This window comes from Caretta caretta, chromosome 6, assembly GCF_965140235.1.
Source record: "Caretta caretta isolate rCarCar2 chromosome 6, rCarCar1.hap1, whole genome shotgun sequence".
Lineage (NCBI taxonomy): Eukaryota > Metazoa > Chordata > Testudines > Cheloniidae > Caretta > Caretta caretta.
In genome coordinates this window covers 79,939,912-79,961,021 of record NC_134211.1, presented here as the reverse complement: position 1 = coordinate 79,961,021, position 21,110 = coordinate 79,939,912, and the positions used below count along the sequence as shown (strand labels likewise).

Sequence of the window (21,110 nt, the reverse complement as noted above, 5' to 3'; positions counted from 1 at the left end):
AGGGGTCATCTAGGTCAGTGGCTCTCAAAATGATTTGATCACACCTCCCTTCTTTGTGTCTGTAGTAGTTTATTCCCCACCTCCTGCCACACAAGGGCATATACTGATAAAAAAATAATCAACATGCAACTTGCACTAATTATTAAAAACGGTTAGGCATTAATTCAAACACAGCTATTGAAATATATAGTATATAGCTCTCTGGTCACCCAGCTCTGAAGGCAGCACAACCACCAGCAGTACCAGAGAAGTAAGGGTGGCAATACCACACCAGGCCATCCTTACTTCTGCATTACTGCTGACAGTGGTGTTGCCTTCAGAACTAGGTCCCTGGCCAGCAGCCACTGCTATCCACTCCGCCTTCTCACCCACCCCCTCAGAATACATTCTGCACCCCACCAGGGGAGCATCCCCCCCAGGTTGAGAACCTCTGATAGATCTTAGATCCAGGTCTGCAGCAGGGAGTAAAGAGTTTTTGTGCCAGACAATCTCCCCGGAGAGAAAGTGGTTGGGATATGGGCAGGGAGTAGGCAGATCCAAACTTTGACATGAGAGAGAAGGAGGGAGCATGTGGCATTCTATTCTATTCAGGTACTCATATTGCTCTCATCACTGTAGTATGTGAGTGCCTTCCAGTAGCGCGTTAAGCACAATGACTAACATCTGTTACGTGTTTGTTGTCTCATCCTCTCCCCGGGGGGAGAAGTCCAATTTTCTATGATTCTAAGTGTTTGCAGTGGAGGGTTTTGTTTTGAAATTTATTTATTTATTTTAATCTATCTGCCAATATACACATACATACACACTATTTGTTAGAGAGGCAAGGTCTAATTTGCTACAGGGCTGTAGCAAATTAGCACAGCAGGGGAAGTCCTGGAAGAATTGTTCTATTGAGGGACACCCCTAAGGCATATTGCCTCCTGCACTCCAACTGTGGCATTGTGCCTATGCACCTCCCCTTGCACACAGCTGTCACTAAAGACATAATGTAGCCCATAATTATTAAATATCTTGGTGCTGTTAATACATACTAACCGATCATCATGTTTGATGGAAGTAATGCCTGCAGATTCGGTGAACAATGGTCAGAAAGAATCATACTTTACTGTAGGTATGGAATGTAGATAAGAATGCTTTACATGGTGGTTGCAGGGTATTCTATTGCTGACAGTAACATTACACAATAGGAATTTCCAGCTGTAAGTAATGAAGGATTATGCAACATGTGCTTGCCCTAGATGCCATATTCCCAGGTAAACTCACATTAGATTAAAATACACAATAAATAAATAAACATTACTGACAAGTAGAATTGTCTATTTATTCATCAGTGTGGTGTCTGATTTGTTTGTGGACTCAGTCTCTCTTCTAACAATTTCATCTGGCAGAAGCTGATTCATATTTTATTAAATTTTAATATTTGTGTATGCCAGTAATATATCCACTCCATCTTCATTCCTCTTTTACTACAGTGTGTTCTTATCTTCCCTGTTACAAACTAAATCAGGTTATTATAATTTGTAGTCGTAGCCCTCTGGCCAAGACTCTGGCTTTAGGAAAAATAAATTCAAGAAAATCCTCTGGTTTCAACAACAAAACCACCACCACTGCCACTAGTTGAACACAAGGATTGTTGTTAGCATGTATTACCCTTTTCATTGTCACACTTCAATTCTTTACTTACACGCACTTCTGATGCATAATCAGAGCAAATAGTTCATTATGTACAGCTGTTAATGTAAAGTTAAGACCAATGTGTCATGTTATATATGATGGGTAAGAAGAACCCTCAAACTGCTGCTGCTTGAGGCTAGTGCTCTTTTAAAACCACAGTGATGTTCTACGGAACTCAGAATTATTTAGGAAATTCTATTAGGCCATTTAACTGACAAGCAGATGAAGTCTGTCAATGATTATGATGAAACCTGCTGAAAGTCTGTCAAATCAAGGATCCAAGAGCAGAGCTATTTTATCTATATTACCCTACATTGTATTGATTTTTGAAGGTCTACATATATTGAAGGGAAAGTTGAAGGTAGTTCAGCCTCTGTGGAAATCATTATTCTGTTCATTACAAACTGCCTGAGTTTAAGTTGATTAGACCTCAAAGACAAAGCGGAGATTTTTATGGTAATTTCTTTCTTGAGGTTATCAAAACTGCTCCAGAGCAGTTTACCCACACAATACACAGAGACTGAAAAAGGGTTATTGTGAATTAGATTAAAATGAGGGTACAGATGATTTAATGAATTACGGTGTTAAACTTTGGTGGGTTTTGTTTTGGTTTGGTTTTTGGTTTTTTTAAACTCAGCATATTAAATTCTCATGGGGTCACCCTGTCAGCCTCAATACTGTGGCCTGGATTTAGTTGAATCAATCCTAATTGAAATTCTGCACAGGTCTGGTATTCTGTGGAGATTGCAGATGAATGACAGTGCAGTGGCAGGAAAGATAAATATGCTGGCAAATGAGATCCAGGCTCTCCACAGAGGATGGAATAAATTACTTTACCAATAGAGTGGAGGTAATACGTTGGAGAAAGAAAGTGAAATCGAAGCTAGTTTAATGCCAGGTTTGTTAAAGGGGTGCGGAGGAACAGTTAAGATTTACTTAAAATACAGATTGTGGAATGTACTGCATTTAGGCCACTTTTTCATTGCTTTTGTATTGTGAATAATGATTACTGCATACACTTTAATTTCATTTATGCAGACGACAGCTTGCACAATTTGAATGCATGTAGCACTTTATGTGTAGCTCAGGTCCCAGTAGTAACTGTGGAATAGCATATTGATTAGTAATTTGATAAATATACAAAATGGCACATCCCGTTTAAGGTGCTTCATGCAAAATGTATTTAAATGACCTTGACTAATTAGTATGAATAGCTGTGAGGCACTCCTATATCGATGAGAGTCACATTTTGTGATGCAAAGATTTAAGAGGTTTCTTGACTGGATGAGCAAAATTTAAACCAAAGGAGAGGAGCAAATATTAATTTTAATGGAAATTAAAATAGATTAGAAAACGTGATAGGGCTTTTTCAGCCTCCATCCCAATGCAGGATTGGTGTTGTCTCAATGCAGAATTGCTTCTTACAGTTTATTTTCTAGTGCTTCATACAGTCTAGCTTTAAATGGACCAAACAATGGGGATTATAACACGTCCCTTCAGAGAATGTTTCAGTCAAATGAATCAGAGAGTGTTTTCTGATATTCACCCAAAATGATTCTTGTCAATTCCATCCTATTACTCCCACAGGTAGTTATTCCCAATCATGCCACCCTAAATAATCCATTTCCCTCCTCTGTCCTTATACTTGGCAAATATATGTAGACTCTTACATTCTCTCAAAGCAATCAGTTAGCTAAATGATAGAAATGTAACACTTAATTTTCCTCATAAGTCAGTCTCTCCAGCCACCTTATACTTCTATTTGCTGTTATCTGAACTTCCCTCAGTTTGTTGAGATATATCATTGTGGCAACATGGTGCTCAGAACTGATTGCATTAATCCAGATGCAGTCACACCAGTGTGATACATAGAGAATTTATCTCCCTCATCTGTGACATGATGACTCTGTGGATGCAAACTTTCACTGCCATTTTTGCTTTGATATTGTGTTACAAACTCTTGTCTAATTGGTTGTTCCTGATTATCCTTTAAGCTTCTTTCAGCATTACTATGTTCTCCCTCCCCACGAACATCTATGTTTTAGATTATTTTCCTCCAGATGTATTAGATTGTATTTTTCAAAGATTAATCTAATTTTATTTTCAGCCTATGTTATGAAAAAGGAACAAGTTTCTGAGATAATTCAGTCTGGACAATTGGGCATCATTCCAATGGAGTCACTGGAAATCCACTTGCTTATGCCAGTGGTGTATTTTGCTCAGTACTTGAAGACAGGTGTCCGGGTGGAAGTGAAAGTGTCAGCTCTGGCTTGAACAAAGAGCCTGTTATGAAGAAAATAAAATGTGCCTACTGATTAGCTAGCCAACAAACACATCTGATGTGCCCATGGACTAGATGGCACAGCTACTTATTTGCCATATCAGAGTTTCATTAGTTAGAAAAGGCTAAGAAGAAGATCTGTAAGGGGGAAAAAAATTCCCACAACAATTAGGTGACATCTTATTATGCTCTTTTACTAACATTGGGCCAGCTACTACTACTTTAATTCATATTGAGTAGTAATATACTCTGCTAATTATCTCACTTATGAAACCTTCATTGTCTGAAATATCCTACCAATCATCTTACTCTTGTGCAATCCCATTCTAGGCCCAACCTTTTAGAGCTGGTTGAAATTTTTCGCACAAAAAAGTATTTTAAGAAAAAACGGCCTTTTCTCAAAACTGAAAAACCTTCCTCAAAAAATTGTCCACATTTTGACATTTTCAGTTTTCACAATATTTTGTATGGATTTTTTTTATCAGAATCATATTCCAATTTTTTGGATCACCAAAATCTGCATTTTCCAACTGAAAACCAGGTTTCTGTAAAATGGAAAATGATTGAAAATGATTTCAATACAATTTTCCATTAAGCATACGGCAGACAATTTTGTAAAAAAAATGGAAAATGGGTCTATTTTGAACTCTGCCAAATAGAAACAATTTCAGTCCTGACATTGTTCGTAAAATCATTTCCCCATTTTTTGACCAGCTCTAATATATATATTAGACATATATACTAGATGTATATATTAGAGCTGATTTAAACATTAAGTATTATGAGCAGTGGACATCTTGGTGACAGATGTTTCCCCCAGTTGATCTGCCTGCATTGGTGGCTGCATGGAAAACTATAACCCTTGCCTCTGGCACCACTTTTCAGCATTCATGGGTTCATAGAAACAGATTAATAATTTGTCATCCTGAATTTATATATCACAAGTTGCTGTGCACTCTCTCTCTCTCTCTCTCTCTCTCTCTTTTTGATTAGCCATCCCCAGCTAAAAAAATATTTTTTCCTAGCAGCCCAGCAATTATGAAGGCTTTCAATTTCTTGAGGAAACGATTCCCCCACTGGGAAACAAATGAATGGATGCAGTCTCAGAATAGTCATTCTGAGTTTATTTTTATTTACCATGGGGGGGGGGGGGAAATCTATCCATCAACCACTTGCAATGAGGCTTGGGTTGTGAGGAAAGTGGGAGAAATCCTCTCCTCAGACTGAGCAGCCCCTCCAAGAGCTTATTCCAGTCTAATGGCTGAAGCAGACTGCAGCATCTTACAGGCCTTACAGACCCCACAGAGGAGCAAGGGAGGATCCATGGAGCAAGGGAGACTCCAACCATTCCCAGCCGCTCCAATCATGCACACACTGAGCTTGTGCAGATTAAGGCATTGTACAATGTAGGGAGTGTGCGCTCCGTCGGCATGTTTCACTGTTAAGAGGGCCTCTGTGTGTGCAGAGGGGTAACTGCGTTTGTGCAAGTATGCACCTAGGGTGGGATTTTCAGAAGCGTCTAAGGGCTTGTCTAAACTCAAAAGTTCTCTGACTTTAACTATAGCAGTTCACTGTATACAGTTATTCTATTCTAGACAGGCTCTTATATCGTGCTCATCACAGTAATACCAGTGAGCCTACAACATCCCTAACCTGGATGCAATTATACTAGTGTAAATGTGCTTCTGTTAATATAGTTTGTTCCCATATGGGAAGTGAAATAAACTATACTGGCCTAAGGCTATGTTCACACTAAGGGAAGTACGGATACAACCATTTCTGTAAAAAATCACCCCCCTAACCAAAATAGAAATACTACTACAAAAGCTATGAGCAGACCATGCCTAAGTGACTTAGAAACACAAGCCCCATAACACAGGTTCTTTAAACAATCCCACCCAGAGCTACTTTAGTTTCATTGTTACTAAGAGTGATTAACAATAAAAGCATCCACGTCCAGGAGGCTTCAATCAGTTTCTTATGCTGGGTATGGTATGATCTCGTCTTTGCTTGCAATTAAACTGTTTCCAGCAGCAGGTCAGATGCACCCACTACCAACGCCCATTGTCAGCCATGAATATATATCTAAGCCCTGATCCTGCAAACACTTATGCATGTTTTAAGCTTTAAGCACTTGAGTAATCCCATTGATGCCAAACAGGTACCAGTTACCTCATGCAAATGCCTAAAGCAAGGAGTCATTCAGCCTGTGGGGAGATGGAGCACCTCATATATATCAATTTCAATTAATTTATTATTTCCATATTTTTACCACTTTGTTCAAGTATCATGAAAATGTATTTGCTCCCTTTTCATATATAATACATTAATCAGTTATTTAGTCATCAATAGCATTATGGCTTGTTAAAAACTACAGTAAGATTTCATTTTTTTTTCACTCAACATTCACTCTGATTACACGTCAAAATCCCTTTATAAAATATCCTATGTCCATACCTTCAATATTAAATGAATTAATAAATGTTATTATTCAAGTTCTAAAAAATTTATATCTATAGTCCATCTCAGAATAAAATATTAAACTACAAAATCCTCCTAAATAAGGTTTCTTTAAAAAAGACAAGCTTAACTTATCATTCTCCACTTAAGAAATTATTTCTTTTGTTACTGCATTAAAATCCACTGATAACTGGAAATAAGTCTTTGTTTTATCTAACCTACCTATTAATACAGGTGGGTAAACTATCTGTAATTATTTATTTGATGAAATTACCCATTTTTACTTATTAGCAAATTGTTCATAAACAGTCCATAATCTTTATAAATTTGGTCATTATTTGAAATTAATCAGTGCATTATGTGAACATTAGAGCTGCTCAGAAAATAGTTTGCTTTTTCCCCTGTGGAAAATTTCAGCAGAAATGATTTTTTTCCTCTTGAAAATATAGACCTTTTTGGAAAAAATATTTTGGCTGAAAATCAAACTAGTTTGATTCAAAATGGTGTTGTGGTGTCTCATGGGAGCTGTTGTTTGGATGCCTTATGTTTCCACTTTCCTACAGGGCCTTGGCGCTATGACTGGACTACATTTCTCATGATGCACCACTAATTCCTTCTGAATAAGGAATGGGGTGCATTAATGAAGTACCTGGTTATGGTGCATCACAGGAGATCTCGTCCCCCCAAAGAATGTGACTAATAGAGAACAGGTGCATAAAGCAACTGAACTAAAATTGCTATGAGGCACTGCAGTACCATTTTGACAAAAATATTTTGTTTTTTCTCCCCAACAAAATGAAATTTTCTGCAGAACGCAGACACTTTTGTTAAAAATATTTAGTTCAAAACTCAATTTTCCACTGAAAAACAGTTCTGACAGAAAAATTAACTAGCCATAGTGAACATACTTCAGCCTATGGCAGGGGTCGGCAACCTTCGGCATGCAGCCCATTAGGGTAATCCGCTGTCGGGCTGCGAGACATTTTGTTTACATTGACCGTCCGCAGGCACGGCTCCCCGCAGCTCCCAGAGGCCACGGCTCACTGTTTCTGGCCAATGGGAGCTGTGGGGAGTGGTTGGCCGGGAACGGCAAACCGCGGACATGGGGAGTGGTGGGGGGGCCATACCCATGGACAGTCAATGTAAACACAATGTCCCGTGGCCCGCCAGTGGAGTACCCTGATAGTCCGCATGCCAAAGGTTGCCGATCCCTGGCCCAGTCTGGTCATGAATTGTAAACTGAAACAATTAATTTGCAAATTCACTCTGCTTTCTGTGCTGTATCACTGGTCACATGGCATTGTCTTCCATCTCTGACAGTATAAGTGAAAATTATATAAATAGAAGGAGGGCTTGAAGAAGTCACTTCTGTTTTGAACATTCACCACAGTATTAATAAGATGCTAACTTTTTACAAATACTTTTGCCAATAATCATTCAGATAAATGTCTGCAGAAAAGGAATAAAATGAATAAAGAGCATTACAAATGCTGTCAAGGTGAATTTGTGGGTTTATCTAAATACTTTTTTGCAATGTTTGCCCATCTCTACCTATTGGTTTCACATATTAGTAAGTCCTTGTGGTGCATCATTTAAGGGACACTGGTCCAAATTTTAAGGTTATGTGTGAGGAGATTGTGAATTATGCAATGGGAAGGTAAGGCACTGAGCCTGTAATTGGCAATGAAGAGGCAAAATGACTCACCCCTTTTCCCACTGAACTCAGAAGGTGTTCACTCATGTGGCTCTTTTTGCAGAAGCAGAGTTTAACTGGATGGAGTAGAATTAAAAGAGTCCAAAGTGGGGTTATGTGCTGAGAGTACTGATAAAAAGTGGAGGTAAAAACAAATTTATCTTGGACTCACTTCTGAATTTGACCTTTGTTTCAGATAGTTTAGACCTGAACCATTTTTAGGGCCATACAACCACATTCTGGTTCCTGCTTCCCACCATTGGAAAAGTAATCTGTACCGGCAGTATTCCTGGTACGGATGACCTCCATCAGCATGCTTAGCTGCACTGTCTCATCCATTAGATGGGGTAGAGTCAAAACTGTACCATTCCTCTCCTCCACCTTTCCATTCTCCATTCACATGTATGGGAGACAGACAGTAGCAGCCTGTTGTCAGTTGTGCTCCCTCTTTTCCTGCTACTTGCAATAGGTGTAGCTGGCAAGGGAATAAGGGCACATTAGCCAGTTCATAATCTAGCAGTAGAGAAGGGACTTTTTGTATCCCTGGGGATTCATCCTTTTATTCTGGCCCTCATTTGCTTATCTCTGAGGTCAGAGTACGTCTCTTTGTGGTAGCTAAAGGTGCTTTAGGAGCTAATTGAAGACTTAGAAAGCAGAAATTTAAAGAGAACTGGGTAAATTCATGGAGATTAAGTCCATGAATGGCTATTAGCCAGGACGGGTAAGGAATGGTGTCCCTAGCCTGTTTGTCAGAGGGTGGAGACGGATGGCAGGAGAGAGATCACTTGATTATTACCTGTTAGGTTCACTCCCTCTGGGGCACCTGGCATTGGCCACTGTCGGTAGACAGGATACTGGGCTGGATGGACCTTTGGTCTGACCCAGTCTGACCGTTCTTATGTTCTTATGTACATGCTGCACCATAACATAGCCATGGTCACTCTTGCAGGTGAGCTCCAATGTGGAAGTATCCATCTTTAGTCTTAGGGTGGGGATATTGTATTTTATAAATGACATGTGATAAAAAACCTGCATAATATGTGTGCTGTCTTTTTAACGTGCCTTTACACTAAAAGGGAAGTCTAAATATTTAGTTACAGAGATCTCCACCAACAGACTGATAACTGTGTAAACATAAAAAAAACCATTGAAAGGACTCGTTCCTCGTTGTTAATACATCTAAGCATACCAGGTGTGATAGAGTTTGAAGAAGCATGTGGTATCAGAGAGGTAGTGCTGGCATAAACAGGGGCTTCCTACAGAAGAGATGTTCACTTTCACTGAAATGCAGGCTGAGCAAATAATCCCTCCCTAGTCTGGTATCTCTGCCATATGGCCATGGTCTGACCAGCTTGTGAGCAGGCAGCATGCCATCCCAACAGATGGACATGAATATAGCTAACCAAGGATACTTTTATCCTATGTGCAGCAGATGTATGTACTTATTAAAAGCATCATCCCCAGCTGTGAAAGTTGAAACGGCTGTCTGCCTGGACCCACTGTTCCTAGAGATCAGAGGATATGACAATACTGACCCACCATGGAAACTGATCAACTTTGAATATCATAAAATATTATTTTTTTGTCAAGTTATCCTCCTGAGGCTGCATAGCTAAGCTATACCAAGACTTGGAATTCTTCAGGAGATTCTTTTTTTTTTTTTGGCTGGACAATATGTCATGACACTTGACATAGAAACAACAGAGCTCAGAACATGCCTTCTGTTCTTTGGCTTTCATTAATTTGCTTGCAGTACCCACAGAGCCTGTAAAAGTGGGATTTGTGGTACAGTGTATGGCAAAGAATTTCCCCTCCTCCTTGATGGAACTGAATTGCTGCTGTTTGTCCCACAATCAGAGAGGCCAAAGGAAGAGATGGAGTGAGCACCATCATGGAATATGTAATGCAAAATTTGAATACTATCATTCAGCATCTTTTATTAACACACATAATAATCTTGTTAATATAAACATCTTTCTTTCTGCTCCACCTCTAACTCTCTTTAAGGAGGCTGCTTAGGTGATCTCAGTTGCTCTCATGCCTTCAACTACTGTCTTTATGCTGATGACACACAAATCTACCTCCCTTTCTTGACCTATTTCTCTTCATCCCATCTTCCATCTTGACCCGTTTCTCTGACATCCCCACTTGGATGTCTCACCATCTTAAAATTAATTGGGTCAAAACTGAATTCCTAAGTAGTATTCCTGAATACTAAGTAGATTTACTTTTGTTTCATCTGAGGATAGGCTGTAGAAAATCCTTTAATTTGTATATAAGTTCTAAGGCAACAAAACCTATCTACTGGATGCATGCTGCACACATATACACTCATTGCTTAGGATGTGGATTTCTGTGTACAATTAAGTGACTGTATCTGCATGGAAAAGCAGCTTTTTACTTCACTAAATTTCTGTCATGCTTGCTTTTATGCCTTCAATACATCCTTTTGTTCAGCTTTCTAGATTTTTCAATTTATTTGTTTTAAATCTTTTTTTCACATGGATATGAATTTTACCCTCTGTACCAGGCTCAAGTGTTCTACTCTTCTAACCTTTTCACATTTTATCCGAATTCCTGAGGGGATGGAACTATTCACTGGTAAGCTATTATCTGCTTGTTTTCACCTTTTCCTAGTGCTATAGAGGTACATATTCTTTTTTCAGGCCTGGATAATGGATAATGAGTTTGTTTGGTTTATTTTTTTAGATTCGTATATGAATGCTTGTTACTTTATTAATTTCAGAAATTGTTTTGAAATCACTCTGTGGCTTTATCAATCATTTGTTTTAGAGCTAATTCTGTGCATTTATATTCCTTTCTTTCTACCACTGTATTCTTTTTCTCTTCTTTTACTTGTATGATTGCAGACAACTCTCTTCCCTCCCTCCATACCCACCCAATCAATATGAGTCAACTTAAACTGCTCTACAGCTGGACCATAGTTAGTCTACTTACTTCAGAGGATTGCCTCATGCAAACATTATTATTTGTATTTCAGCTGTGTATAGAGGTCCAAACCAAGATATGGGCCCTACTGTGTTAAGCACTGTACATTAAGACATAGTAAAAGACAATCCTTGCCAGAAAGAGCTTATGAACTAAAAAGCTGAGACAGACTGAGAGTAGAATAAAGGAAATATTTTCTCCATTTTATGATGGAAAACTGAGACACAGATGTTACATGACTTGCTCAAGGTCTCACAAAGTTCATGAGACAGCCAATAATTGGACCACAAGATCTAGTGTCCTAAGCACAAGATCACTTTCTCTCATTTTTTAGATTTTCTTGTCAGTTTACTTGCTACATGTTTGCAGAATCTGTGATCATGTTTTCACTGGAAATTTCCTTGAAAATGTGTTGGTTTTTTTGTCGGAAAAATTTTAATTTCTCGGTAGTTTTCAGCTGAAGTTTTCCAGGTTTTGGTTTTCTGTTTTTGTTTTTTTTTTGTTTGGTTGTTTTTTTTACAAAAAATAAAAATAAAAAAAATCAGAATTTTCAGGGTGGGAGGATGGGGGAAGAAATAAAACAAAACAAAAACATATTTTCCAATCAAACATAGGTATAATGAAAGGACTCTTTAATGTTGTATTTTTTCATGTAATTTTGAAAAAGATGATGCCCATATATGAAACACCTATACACCTTACAGGAAAAGTTAGAACTATGCTTTTCAATACTTTTTCTTTGAGATTCTTTGAGGTTAGGTCAGTATAACTGCTTTGCTCAGGTTTGTGGATTTTTCACACCTCTGAGTGAACAGTTATACTGATGTAAGTTTAAAGTGTAGACTTGGCCAATGGTAACAAAAGCTGACCCAAGTATTCTGCCAGTCTCTACCATTTAAAGTAACTGCACTTCATCCTTTGTCTTCTGGATGTACCTAGTAGATCTATATTTCCCATGTCATTTATAAGCTTTCTTAGGGAAAAATTACAGTGTGAAGCGCACACAAACGGCCAGTCTTGAACTAACTTTTTTAACAGCAAGCTAAAAGTACAGTTAAACAAGAACTTTCTGAAACTTGCTAAGTACAGAAACACGATTAGGGCAAATTCTACTTCTCATTAGTCTTTCTCAAATATAAACATTACAACATCATTTACCTGAAACTTCCTGTATTCTGAACCAATTCTGTTCCTTTGGCAGCTCCGCAACAAAATATGCTACGGTATGTCAGTCTCAGTGTTCGCTCCAAAAGAAAAACAAAGGCTGTATTTGCATTTGCCAGCAAACTCATGGGGAATATTTGGTGGGCTTTCAGTGTCAGGCAGCATCTTTTTACAGCTCAGATGATGAATTGTTTAAAAATCAAAGCAGTTATCAAGAATTCTACTCCATCCATTCATGTTCAATCAGCCATATAAACAGTAAGTGCCAGTCCCTTCTTCCATGTTCTGTGTATTTGTGCTAAAAATGGCTAATATGACATTCTAAAAACATTTTATGAAACTACAGTGCAACCATTTTGAATCCCAATATTCTTGGTATGATAGTCATATGATGTAAGTGAGAATGAAAATCTATGGCACAGATCATTTGTATACCAGATATACCTGTAATAAGAATTCTTATCCATGCAATTCAACTTCCATTCATTGGAAACATTCCAGATCAGATACAGGTGTGGAAGATAATGTGTCTAAAAGAATTAAACACTTCTAACACAGCACATTAAAGGCCCTCCATTACTTTCATATTATCAAGACAAAGGATGTGCTGGGTATCAGCGGGTCTGAGCGTGAGCTATATTGTCACAGTAAATGATGAAAATGGCTGTCTGCCATTATATTGTCATTTTGGCCCCCTAAGGGGTTATGCTATTTTGTGTGTGTGTGCACACGCACACATGCTGCTGTATGAAAGTGATGCAACATGCTTCTTGGGTGGGTACTGGAGATGAGGGGGAGAAGAAAGAAGCATTTTCATTTCACTCAACATCTATATATATCACCCTCAGGGAGAGTTAAAGAGGGAATCCCAGTGACCAATTCTCACTTTGTTGGATAAGGATAGTTGCTGTTGATTTCAACAGCAGCAGCACATTTATTATAATGGGAGATTCCTGTATACTGTGGGGAGAAAGTCGGACCCCTGGAAGAAAGGACTAACTAAACAACACCCTACTGGTTCCTGAAAGTGTGAAGAAATATAATGGGAGATGAAAATCTAGGCGTGTTCTTAAACTATGGGTTCTGAATCTGCTTTCATGTTTTGGTTAGCAATCCAACCGCAGCCTCTTAGGGGTCTATACATTGCATGCTAGTATATAGGAGCTGCGGGGAGGGCAGAAATCCCAATTACAGATGTTTTTCCTTAGTGTGTAAACCCAAATATAAATCAGAAATGTATGGAAGGAAAATAAAAGAAGCAGGCGTATTCTGAATACAACTTTTAATTCTGGGGAAAAGATACGATGCTTACAGTTCATATTTTCTGCTGTAAAAATGGCACAAAAAAGTGTTTAGGAGGTACTCGCTATCTATCTGGGTATCTCTGCAACAGAGTTCCTGTTCTGAAAATCTCTAAGGCCTTAATGATGCAAATCCTTGTGAGATGTGCAACAGAGCATGCCCTTTTTTGCACTCCAATGCCAGAGTGAGAAAAGAGTATATGTTGGCACATGTGAAGTTAGGTATTAGACATCATCCTCTGCATTGAGCAGAAGTGGAGGAGACAGAATTTTAAACTACTTGCTACTACTCAGGAATAATGTGGAAACAGATTGTCAGCTGTCTAAATCGGCATAGCTCCATTTAAATGGGAGGTCCCAAAACTGCACCCCTCTAGGAAACATGGAGAAATGTTCGGGGGGGCGTGGTGGGGGGGTCAGGAGGGAGGGCCACCCAGCTCTGCTTTGCTCCCAGCTCTGCTCTGGCCCCACTCCCAGCCACGGCCCCAGCTCCTAACACCATGCTAGCCCTGCCTCCAGCATCGACCCTCAACTGCGGCATGGCCCCAGCTCCTCACCTGGCCCTGGCCCCACCTCCAGCCTTGGCCCTTGGCTGTATCTCCATCCTGGCCCTGTCCTTCCCCATCTGTGGCCCCAGCCTCAGCCCCCTTACCCCTGTTTGCATCCATCCCCCTGCCAAGCCGTGGCACCACTCCCTGCCCTGGCTTGGGGGGGCATGGACAGGAGTAAGGGGGTTGCGACCCTGAAAAGTTTGGGGACCACTGATATAAATTAGTGGAGTTATATCAATTTACATGCACTGGTGCTGCAACATTTTTAGCCGTGGCCCTGCATAAAACCTGGGGGTGCTGCAGCACCCTCCACATCCCTACTTCCCGTGCCTATGTTCACACATGCTGAAGATCTAACCCATGGTGTCCAGGGGGCAGTGCTCTTACTACTGCAGATCTGGTTTCTCTGTATTACCTGTTCTGTCCCACTCATCACTTTTTACCTTGCATAATGACAGGTTTCAGAGTAGCAGCCGTGTTAGTCTGTATTCGCAAAAAGAAAAGGAGGACTTGTGGCACCTTAGAGACTAACCAATTTCTTTGAGCATAAGCTTTCGTGAGCTACAGCTCACTTCATCGGATGCATATGAAGTGAGCTGTAGCTCACGAAAGCTTATGCTCAAAGAAATTGGTTAGTCTCTAAGGCGCCACAAGTACTCCTTTACTTTTTACCTTGTGCTTTATATATGCTTCACTAGGCACAGAGTTTTACTGGATGAAGCTCTTAATGGGATTAAAATGCTTACCGAACAAATTATAAGTTAGATAGCTCTTTGCTTGTTCATACTTGATATGATAAGTTGTTTTATCTTGATGCATAGTTGTTTATGCACTAAGTGGTTCTTATTACTGAAACTATAATGAAAACAAACACTGTCATTGCAGCTGTAATTTTAATAAGCTCCCAAGGAGTTACCCAGTAATCACAGAGTTACTGTTACAGGCCATGTGCCAAATCCTGAGGTCCTTTCTTAGTAAAAATTCCCATTCGATTTAAAAAGAAAAAATTACCTGTGGTAAACTGTTTCCCAGAGGTGCAAGTACCCTTAGGGGCAGAGGTGAGGGGCTGGTGAATCTAATTTATATTCCCTTTTAATGAAAAGTGTCCCTCAGAACCACCTCTATGGAGTAAAGCAACACTCCGGGGCAAACAAACTTATATACAGTGCACCTGCTTGAAAATGTTCATTTTTAGTGCTTGAAAAATATGCCACATATGTTAATAGTCTATCACAGAGCTCCGCTTGCAATTTGAAGTGGTGAAGGATGAAGACCTTTGAGGGAAGCATCCACTGGGACATTTTTGTAAAATACCTAATACTTGGTACAACCTGATGGATCCCAAAGGCCAAAAGATTTGCTGTTCAAAAGTACTTTTATGAGCCTCAGGGATGAATGATCTCTGACTGGGATAATTCAGGGAAGACATGAACTTGAACTAGAAGCAAGAAATTCTTCTCAAATCTCCATTTTATTTGGTGGCAGAGTTTTAACAAGAGGTTCCCAATAGCCCTCTCTGGTACATCACTGCCTCAACTCTTCACCAGAACAGACTGCTTCCATTCTGTGATTCCAACAGAGGAGTGGGCTAGGAGCACAGGAATGAGTTTACCTGAATAACTTTCTGCTATGCATTTTGCACTTTGAAATACCTAATGGGCGCCTGTGGTAGTTTGGGGAAGAATGGTTGCTGCTGTGAAAAAATGAGCATTGCATAATGGATGAAGGCAAGTTAATTGTGCCCATTTTCAGAGTCAATTGTCTGCTCTTAGACCACCCGGCTCATCTAGGACATGCCCCTTCCAACTACTTCTTTTTAATCAGTATAGGTCAAGTCGATCAGGCTAGTTCTGAACTACTGGTTTCTGGTGAAAAGATTAAATGGCCAAGGTGTGGGCTACTTGATGTAAAATAGACCATAATTATGTTAAATATTCCAAATCTGTGGTTTGGTTTTGAAACTACTTTGCCCTTATTGTCTACTCAGTTTTCTGGTACACTGCACAGATATGTTAATTTAGCACTCATACTGACTAGAAGGTCAGAATGTCTCGCTTTTGTCTTTTCTTGATTGCTTATCACCTTTTCAGAATGCCATTTCTATTTGTCATATGTATCTGATGACCAGTCTTCAGCAAGTCCCTTTGCAAGAACAGTGCACTCCCCCTGCCTCCCCCAACAGCTGCTCAATAATTTCACATGACATAATGTAAATGTATTCATGAAATAAAGTGAGTCCCTCTAAGCTAGGGCTGGCTGTGCTCATGGAGATGTTCGCCAGTCTGTTGAACACATTTTGCAATCATTATCTTTTTTAACAGCCAGAATGCAAATGAAAGACCATGCAAAAGACTTAAAGGACACATTTTGTCTATCTCGGTCTCTTTCTTTCTCTCTCACACAAAATGGCCCCATTCTTTTTAATGGAAGATGTGACTAAATCCCCTGCACTGAGTTGAAAATCTCAAGAGATGATTTTGTAAAGAATCCATTTCTATTCCAACCTGATAGACTGCTCCTCCCTGGTCATTAGCATCAGTAGACAGAGTGTGAGAATAATGAAATAAATGTACAGATGCAGCTCTCAGATTTAATTAAAATGCTCTTTTAAAAAAAATCCTGTAAAATAACCATCTAATTCTTATCTTCAGATCTTATGAGAAACAAAGCTGATAATTTAGGATTTTATACTTTTGTTTATATGTTTATAAAAAAGATAAGAAAGAGGGAATACCAGATGGACTATTTGGCTGGAAATCCTGACAAAAATGGAAACAGAGGATGCCAGTAATCAGGGAAATATCATTTCAGCAATGAAATTTTCAACACCAGCATGATTTAAGAATTGAAATAGCTGCATGGCAAGTTCACAAGCATTCAGAATCACCAGGAATTGATTACTTCTTCCCTAAGGTTTCGATCTGCCCATGATATCAGCCTCCATCATCCACTTGTTAAATTTTCAAACAAGCACTTTCAGGTTTACTCCCATGCAGACATTCACATTTGGGAGAAGCTCCCTATAAACATTGACAGAACAAACTCATTTATCCTTCTTCCAAACCCTCCTTGAAACTCTTCTTTGCCATGAGGCCTACAAAAATCTTGACAATGGTTAGGGTGGTAGTATGTTGAGATCACTGTCTACCATTCTGATCAATATTGTCTCACTGTTTCCTTGTTCTTCCCCCTCTGTCTGTATCCATCTGTTGTCTCTTATCTTACACTTAAATTGTTAGCTCTTTGTGGCAAAAACTGCCTTTTTATTCTGTGTGTGCTAAGCACTGTTCAAAATGAGGTCCTGGTCATGACTAGAGCTTCTAGGTACTATGGTATTACAAATTATAAATTATGTCTGCACTTGGTTCTTGTCTGACTTTGTAAAGTGTTGCCAATAACTATTTAGGAATTAAATGTTACTAGACAAATGAAATATAACTTTTTTGCAGTTATATATGCTAAAACTCTGTTAAAATTGTAATCACTTTAAATTCTCATGGGTTTTCCTGGTCCTGCTAGCTCGTAGGGCAGTTTGCAGGGAAGCATATGATCTGGGCCTAGCAGCAGTCAGTAGCCAGCTAGCCTAGAGTAAAGTGGGGTGAGTTATACCTATCTGTTTCAGGAAGCAGCCTGCTTTGTCTCTCTCTGTTTGGGGTTCTTCTGTATGGTTCTGAATTCTAAGAAATAAAGCAGTGTTACTCTGTGGCCTTGTAGCAAGAGTATGCATGTTTCTATCTAACTTCTCTGCTTGTATGCCATGAAACAACACAGCAGAGCAAGAAACTGAACCCCGTTGTCTGAAACACAGCCTAATTGCGTAACCATTCTCATCCTTCTCATACCATTCCATGCCTCAGAATTTAAGACCGGAATGTTGTATGGTATTGCAATGAGAGTACAATTACATTAATTTTAAATAATGACAGGTTTCAGAGTAACAGCCGTGTTAGTCTGTATTCACAAAAAGAAAAGGAATACTTGTGGCACCTTAGAGACTAACCAATTTATTTGAGCATAAGCTTCCCTGAGCTACAGCTCACTTAGTATGCATCCGATGAAGTGAGCTGTAGCTCACAAAAGCTTATGCTCAAATAAATTGGTTAGTCTCTAAGGTGCCACAAGTACTCCTTTTCTTTTTATTAATCTTAAATGTATTTGTTTAACCCTTACATATAATCACTGTTGCATATAATGAAATGAAAGGGCCCATAGAAATTCTGTGCATTGCAGAGGATAACACCTAATTATTTAATATTATATGTGATATGAGACTTTAGAAAGCTCATTGTAAATGTAAGGGCTCCTGGAGTTTTAACAATGAAATCTACATACTGAAAAGAGTAAGTCACAATGGCAAGAAAACATGGAGAAACTTGTACTGCTGATTCTAGTATATGGGGAACTGTGGACCTATGCATCTAAAAAGAAGTCTTTAGTCACCAGGACTCTGACTCTGACGCCCTTCATTAGTACTAAATTCACCAATAAAAATAACAATCTGCAAAATGACCAGGTAGGAAAATGTGAGTTCTGTGAAGGTGCTAAAGGAGTTTTTCAGAAAACAATGTATTTAGGTTTCTAATTTAATTCCCCAAATACAGTATCTCAAAATGATTCACAGCTGGTACAGAACCATAATTATTATAAGCGAACTTATGTTTTATATCTGGCTTTTAATTTATAGACCTCAAAGCTCTCACTAGAGAAAGATAATTATTATTATTTTGAGTTTATAGATTGGGAAACTGAGTCATAGAAAATTGAAGTGGTCACAAAGCAGCTCAGTGTCAGAGTTAGGAACAGAAGTCTGGTCTTCTGATTCAGAATCCAATGACCTTTATACTGGAGGCCTCCCTACATGACATGGGAAAATGAGTATCATTAAAAATCTGATATTCCTATGGCTTACTTGGCAATGTATTATGCTATCCACTCATATATTGGGCTTCAGACAGTTCTTGGGATTTGCTTTTTGCACTGGCACAGATTGGTAACACTGAGCTATTGCTTATAGTTTGTCTGGTTGTATGGGGTGGACGTAGAAAGAGGAAATGAAATAGACAACTCTCTAACCAGCCATAAGGGGAATGCAATAAAGATCTGTACTGAAATATTTGTAGACTCTTTTGATATTATTAGCTACGCTATTCTGTCATAACAAAATTACAGAAAAAGCGAGGCAGGAATTGAAAGGCAGGAAATGCCACCCTAGAATGAAAGGATGTGTGAAAACTAAAGATCCTACAAGATCACTTACTACCACTGGGCCCCATGTGTTGCTCTAGCACTAGGGAAACTCATAGGTTCAACGGGAACACAGGGATGGTGGGAAAGCAAGCTCCACCCTTGCTTGCAGAAACTCTTCTGTGAGTCTTACACAAGGTTACAGCTCCAAGGATGGGGAGATAGCAAACTGTCAATGTGGCCAGCCATGTTCTGCCACTTCCCTCAAATTCAGGCCAGGTCTACACTAAAAAGTTAGGTCAACTCAGCTACGTCTTTCAAGGGGGTGAAAAATCCACACCCCTGAGAGAGGTAGTTAAACAGACATAACTGGCCATGTAGACAGAGCGAGGTCAATGGAAAAATTCTTCCATCAAGCTAGCTACCTCCTCTCAGGGAGCTGGATACCCTACGCTGTTGGGAGAACCCCTCCCATCACATAGGTAGTGTGTACACTGAAGTGCTACATCTGTGCTGCGTAGGGTTTGAAGTGTAGACAAGCCTTCAGAGTGCAAACCACTGCAAGTTAATACTGATCAATTAGCATAACTTTGGATAGTTTCCTCCATCACAGTTGAAACACCCTCTGTCTCCTGTAGTGGGAACTAGAGATGCTAATAAAAGACTGTATGAGAACATGACTTCTGCAGAAACCGTGTTCTTCCAGGAGAGATGAAGGAGCAGAGTTGGAAGGCAGGGCAGAGTCAGAGGACCTCAGTATAGATGGATTCTGCTTGTGGTTTCTCCAGATAGAATCTGATGCTATATACATGAGGGAGGAACTCTACATTATTCCTCACCACTAACAGAAAAATGAAGAAACTCCATGAATGCAAACTCATGGAATTCCCACTTCCTCACATGAGTTATTTTCATTGGGAAACATTGTGATTCCAATTCCCTGACAAGGGAATATCAAACACACTACCAAGATCCAAATATGGGACACAGTGTGTAAAAAGGAACCAAAATGGAGGCTGGGGGAAGGAATGGAGGATCAGGAAACTTAGAACATTGTGGGATTCCTTCCTTTAGTATAAATAATTCTGTAACCTCAATGTAATGATTCTTTACAGTTGATGTCAGTAACTGTCAATGATAAAAATGAGTTGGCATCTGTGACTAAAATGAGGGACATTTGAGAAGCAAGTGGGGCAAACACTGTTTGTGTGTGGCTAGAATGAGTGGAGCACAGAGTTAAATGTCTAGATACTCATACTCTCTCTCTCACACATAGATAGATAGATAATGGAAAGTGTTAGGCAGCCTAAATATAATGACCCCAAGCAACACCCCCAATAATTTATCTATATATGCAGTATTGATCTTTATGCATAACTAGGGCCCTACCAAATTCACAGTCCATTTTCATATCTTTCACAGTCATAGCATTTTAAAAATTTTGAATTTCATGATTTCAGATATTTAAATCTTAAATTTCACAGCGTTGTTTCACAAAGCATGAATGTTTATTGAAAATGGCAAAACAAAAACATGTAAAGCCCTTAAGTCAGCGTTTCTCAGACTGGGGGTCCTGACCCAAAAGGGGGTTTCAAAGCTATTGTGGGGTGGGCGTTGGGGGGGGTCACAGTATTGCCACCCTTACTTCTGCGCTGCCTTCAGAACTGGGTAGCTGGAGCTCAGCAGCTGCTGGACAGGTGGCAAGCTCTGAAAGCAGGACTGCCATCAGGAGCAGCGCAGACTTCAGAGCTAGATTCCCTGCCAGCAGCTGCTACTCTCTGGCCACCCAGTTCTGAAGGCAGTGCCGCCAGCAGCAGCAGCACAGAAGTGCGTCTGGCAATTCAGACGGGGGC

General features: G+C 39.5%; 1 long non-coding RNA gene across 6 annotated transcripts in view; it reads left to right on the top strand.

Annotated features, from left to right (window-relative positions):
* Positions 1–21,110, top strand: part of LOC125638508 (uncharacterized) — a 318,696-nt gene that overhangs the window by 79,544 nt on the left and 218,042 nt on the right. For 3 of the 6 annotated variants that reach the window (XR_012668987.1, XR_012668982.1, XR_012668984.1), the window contains exon 1: positions 10,022–10,709. The exons of 1 other annotated variant lie outside the window; for it this stretch is intronic. This is a non-coding gene — a long non-coding RNA (uncharacterized LOC125638508). 2 more of the 6 variants (XR_012668983.1, XR_012668986.1) reach the window with 1 other exon arrangement.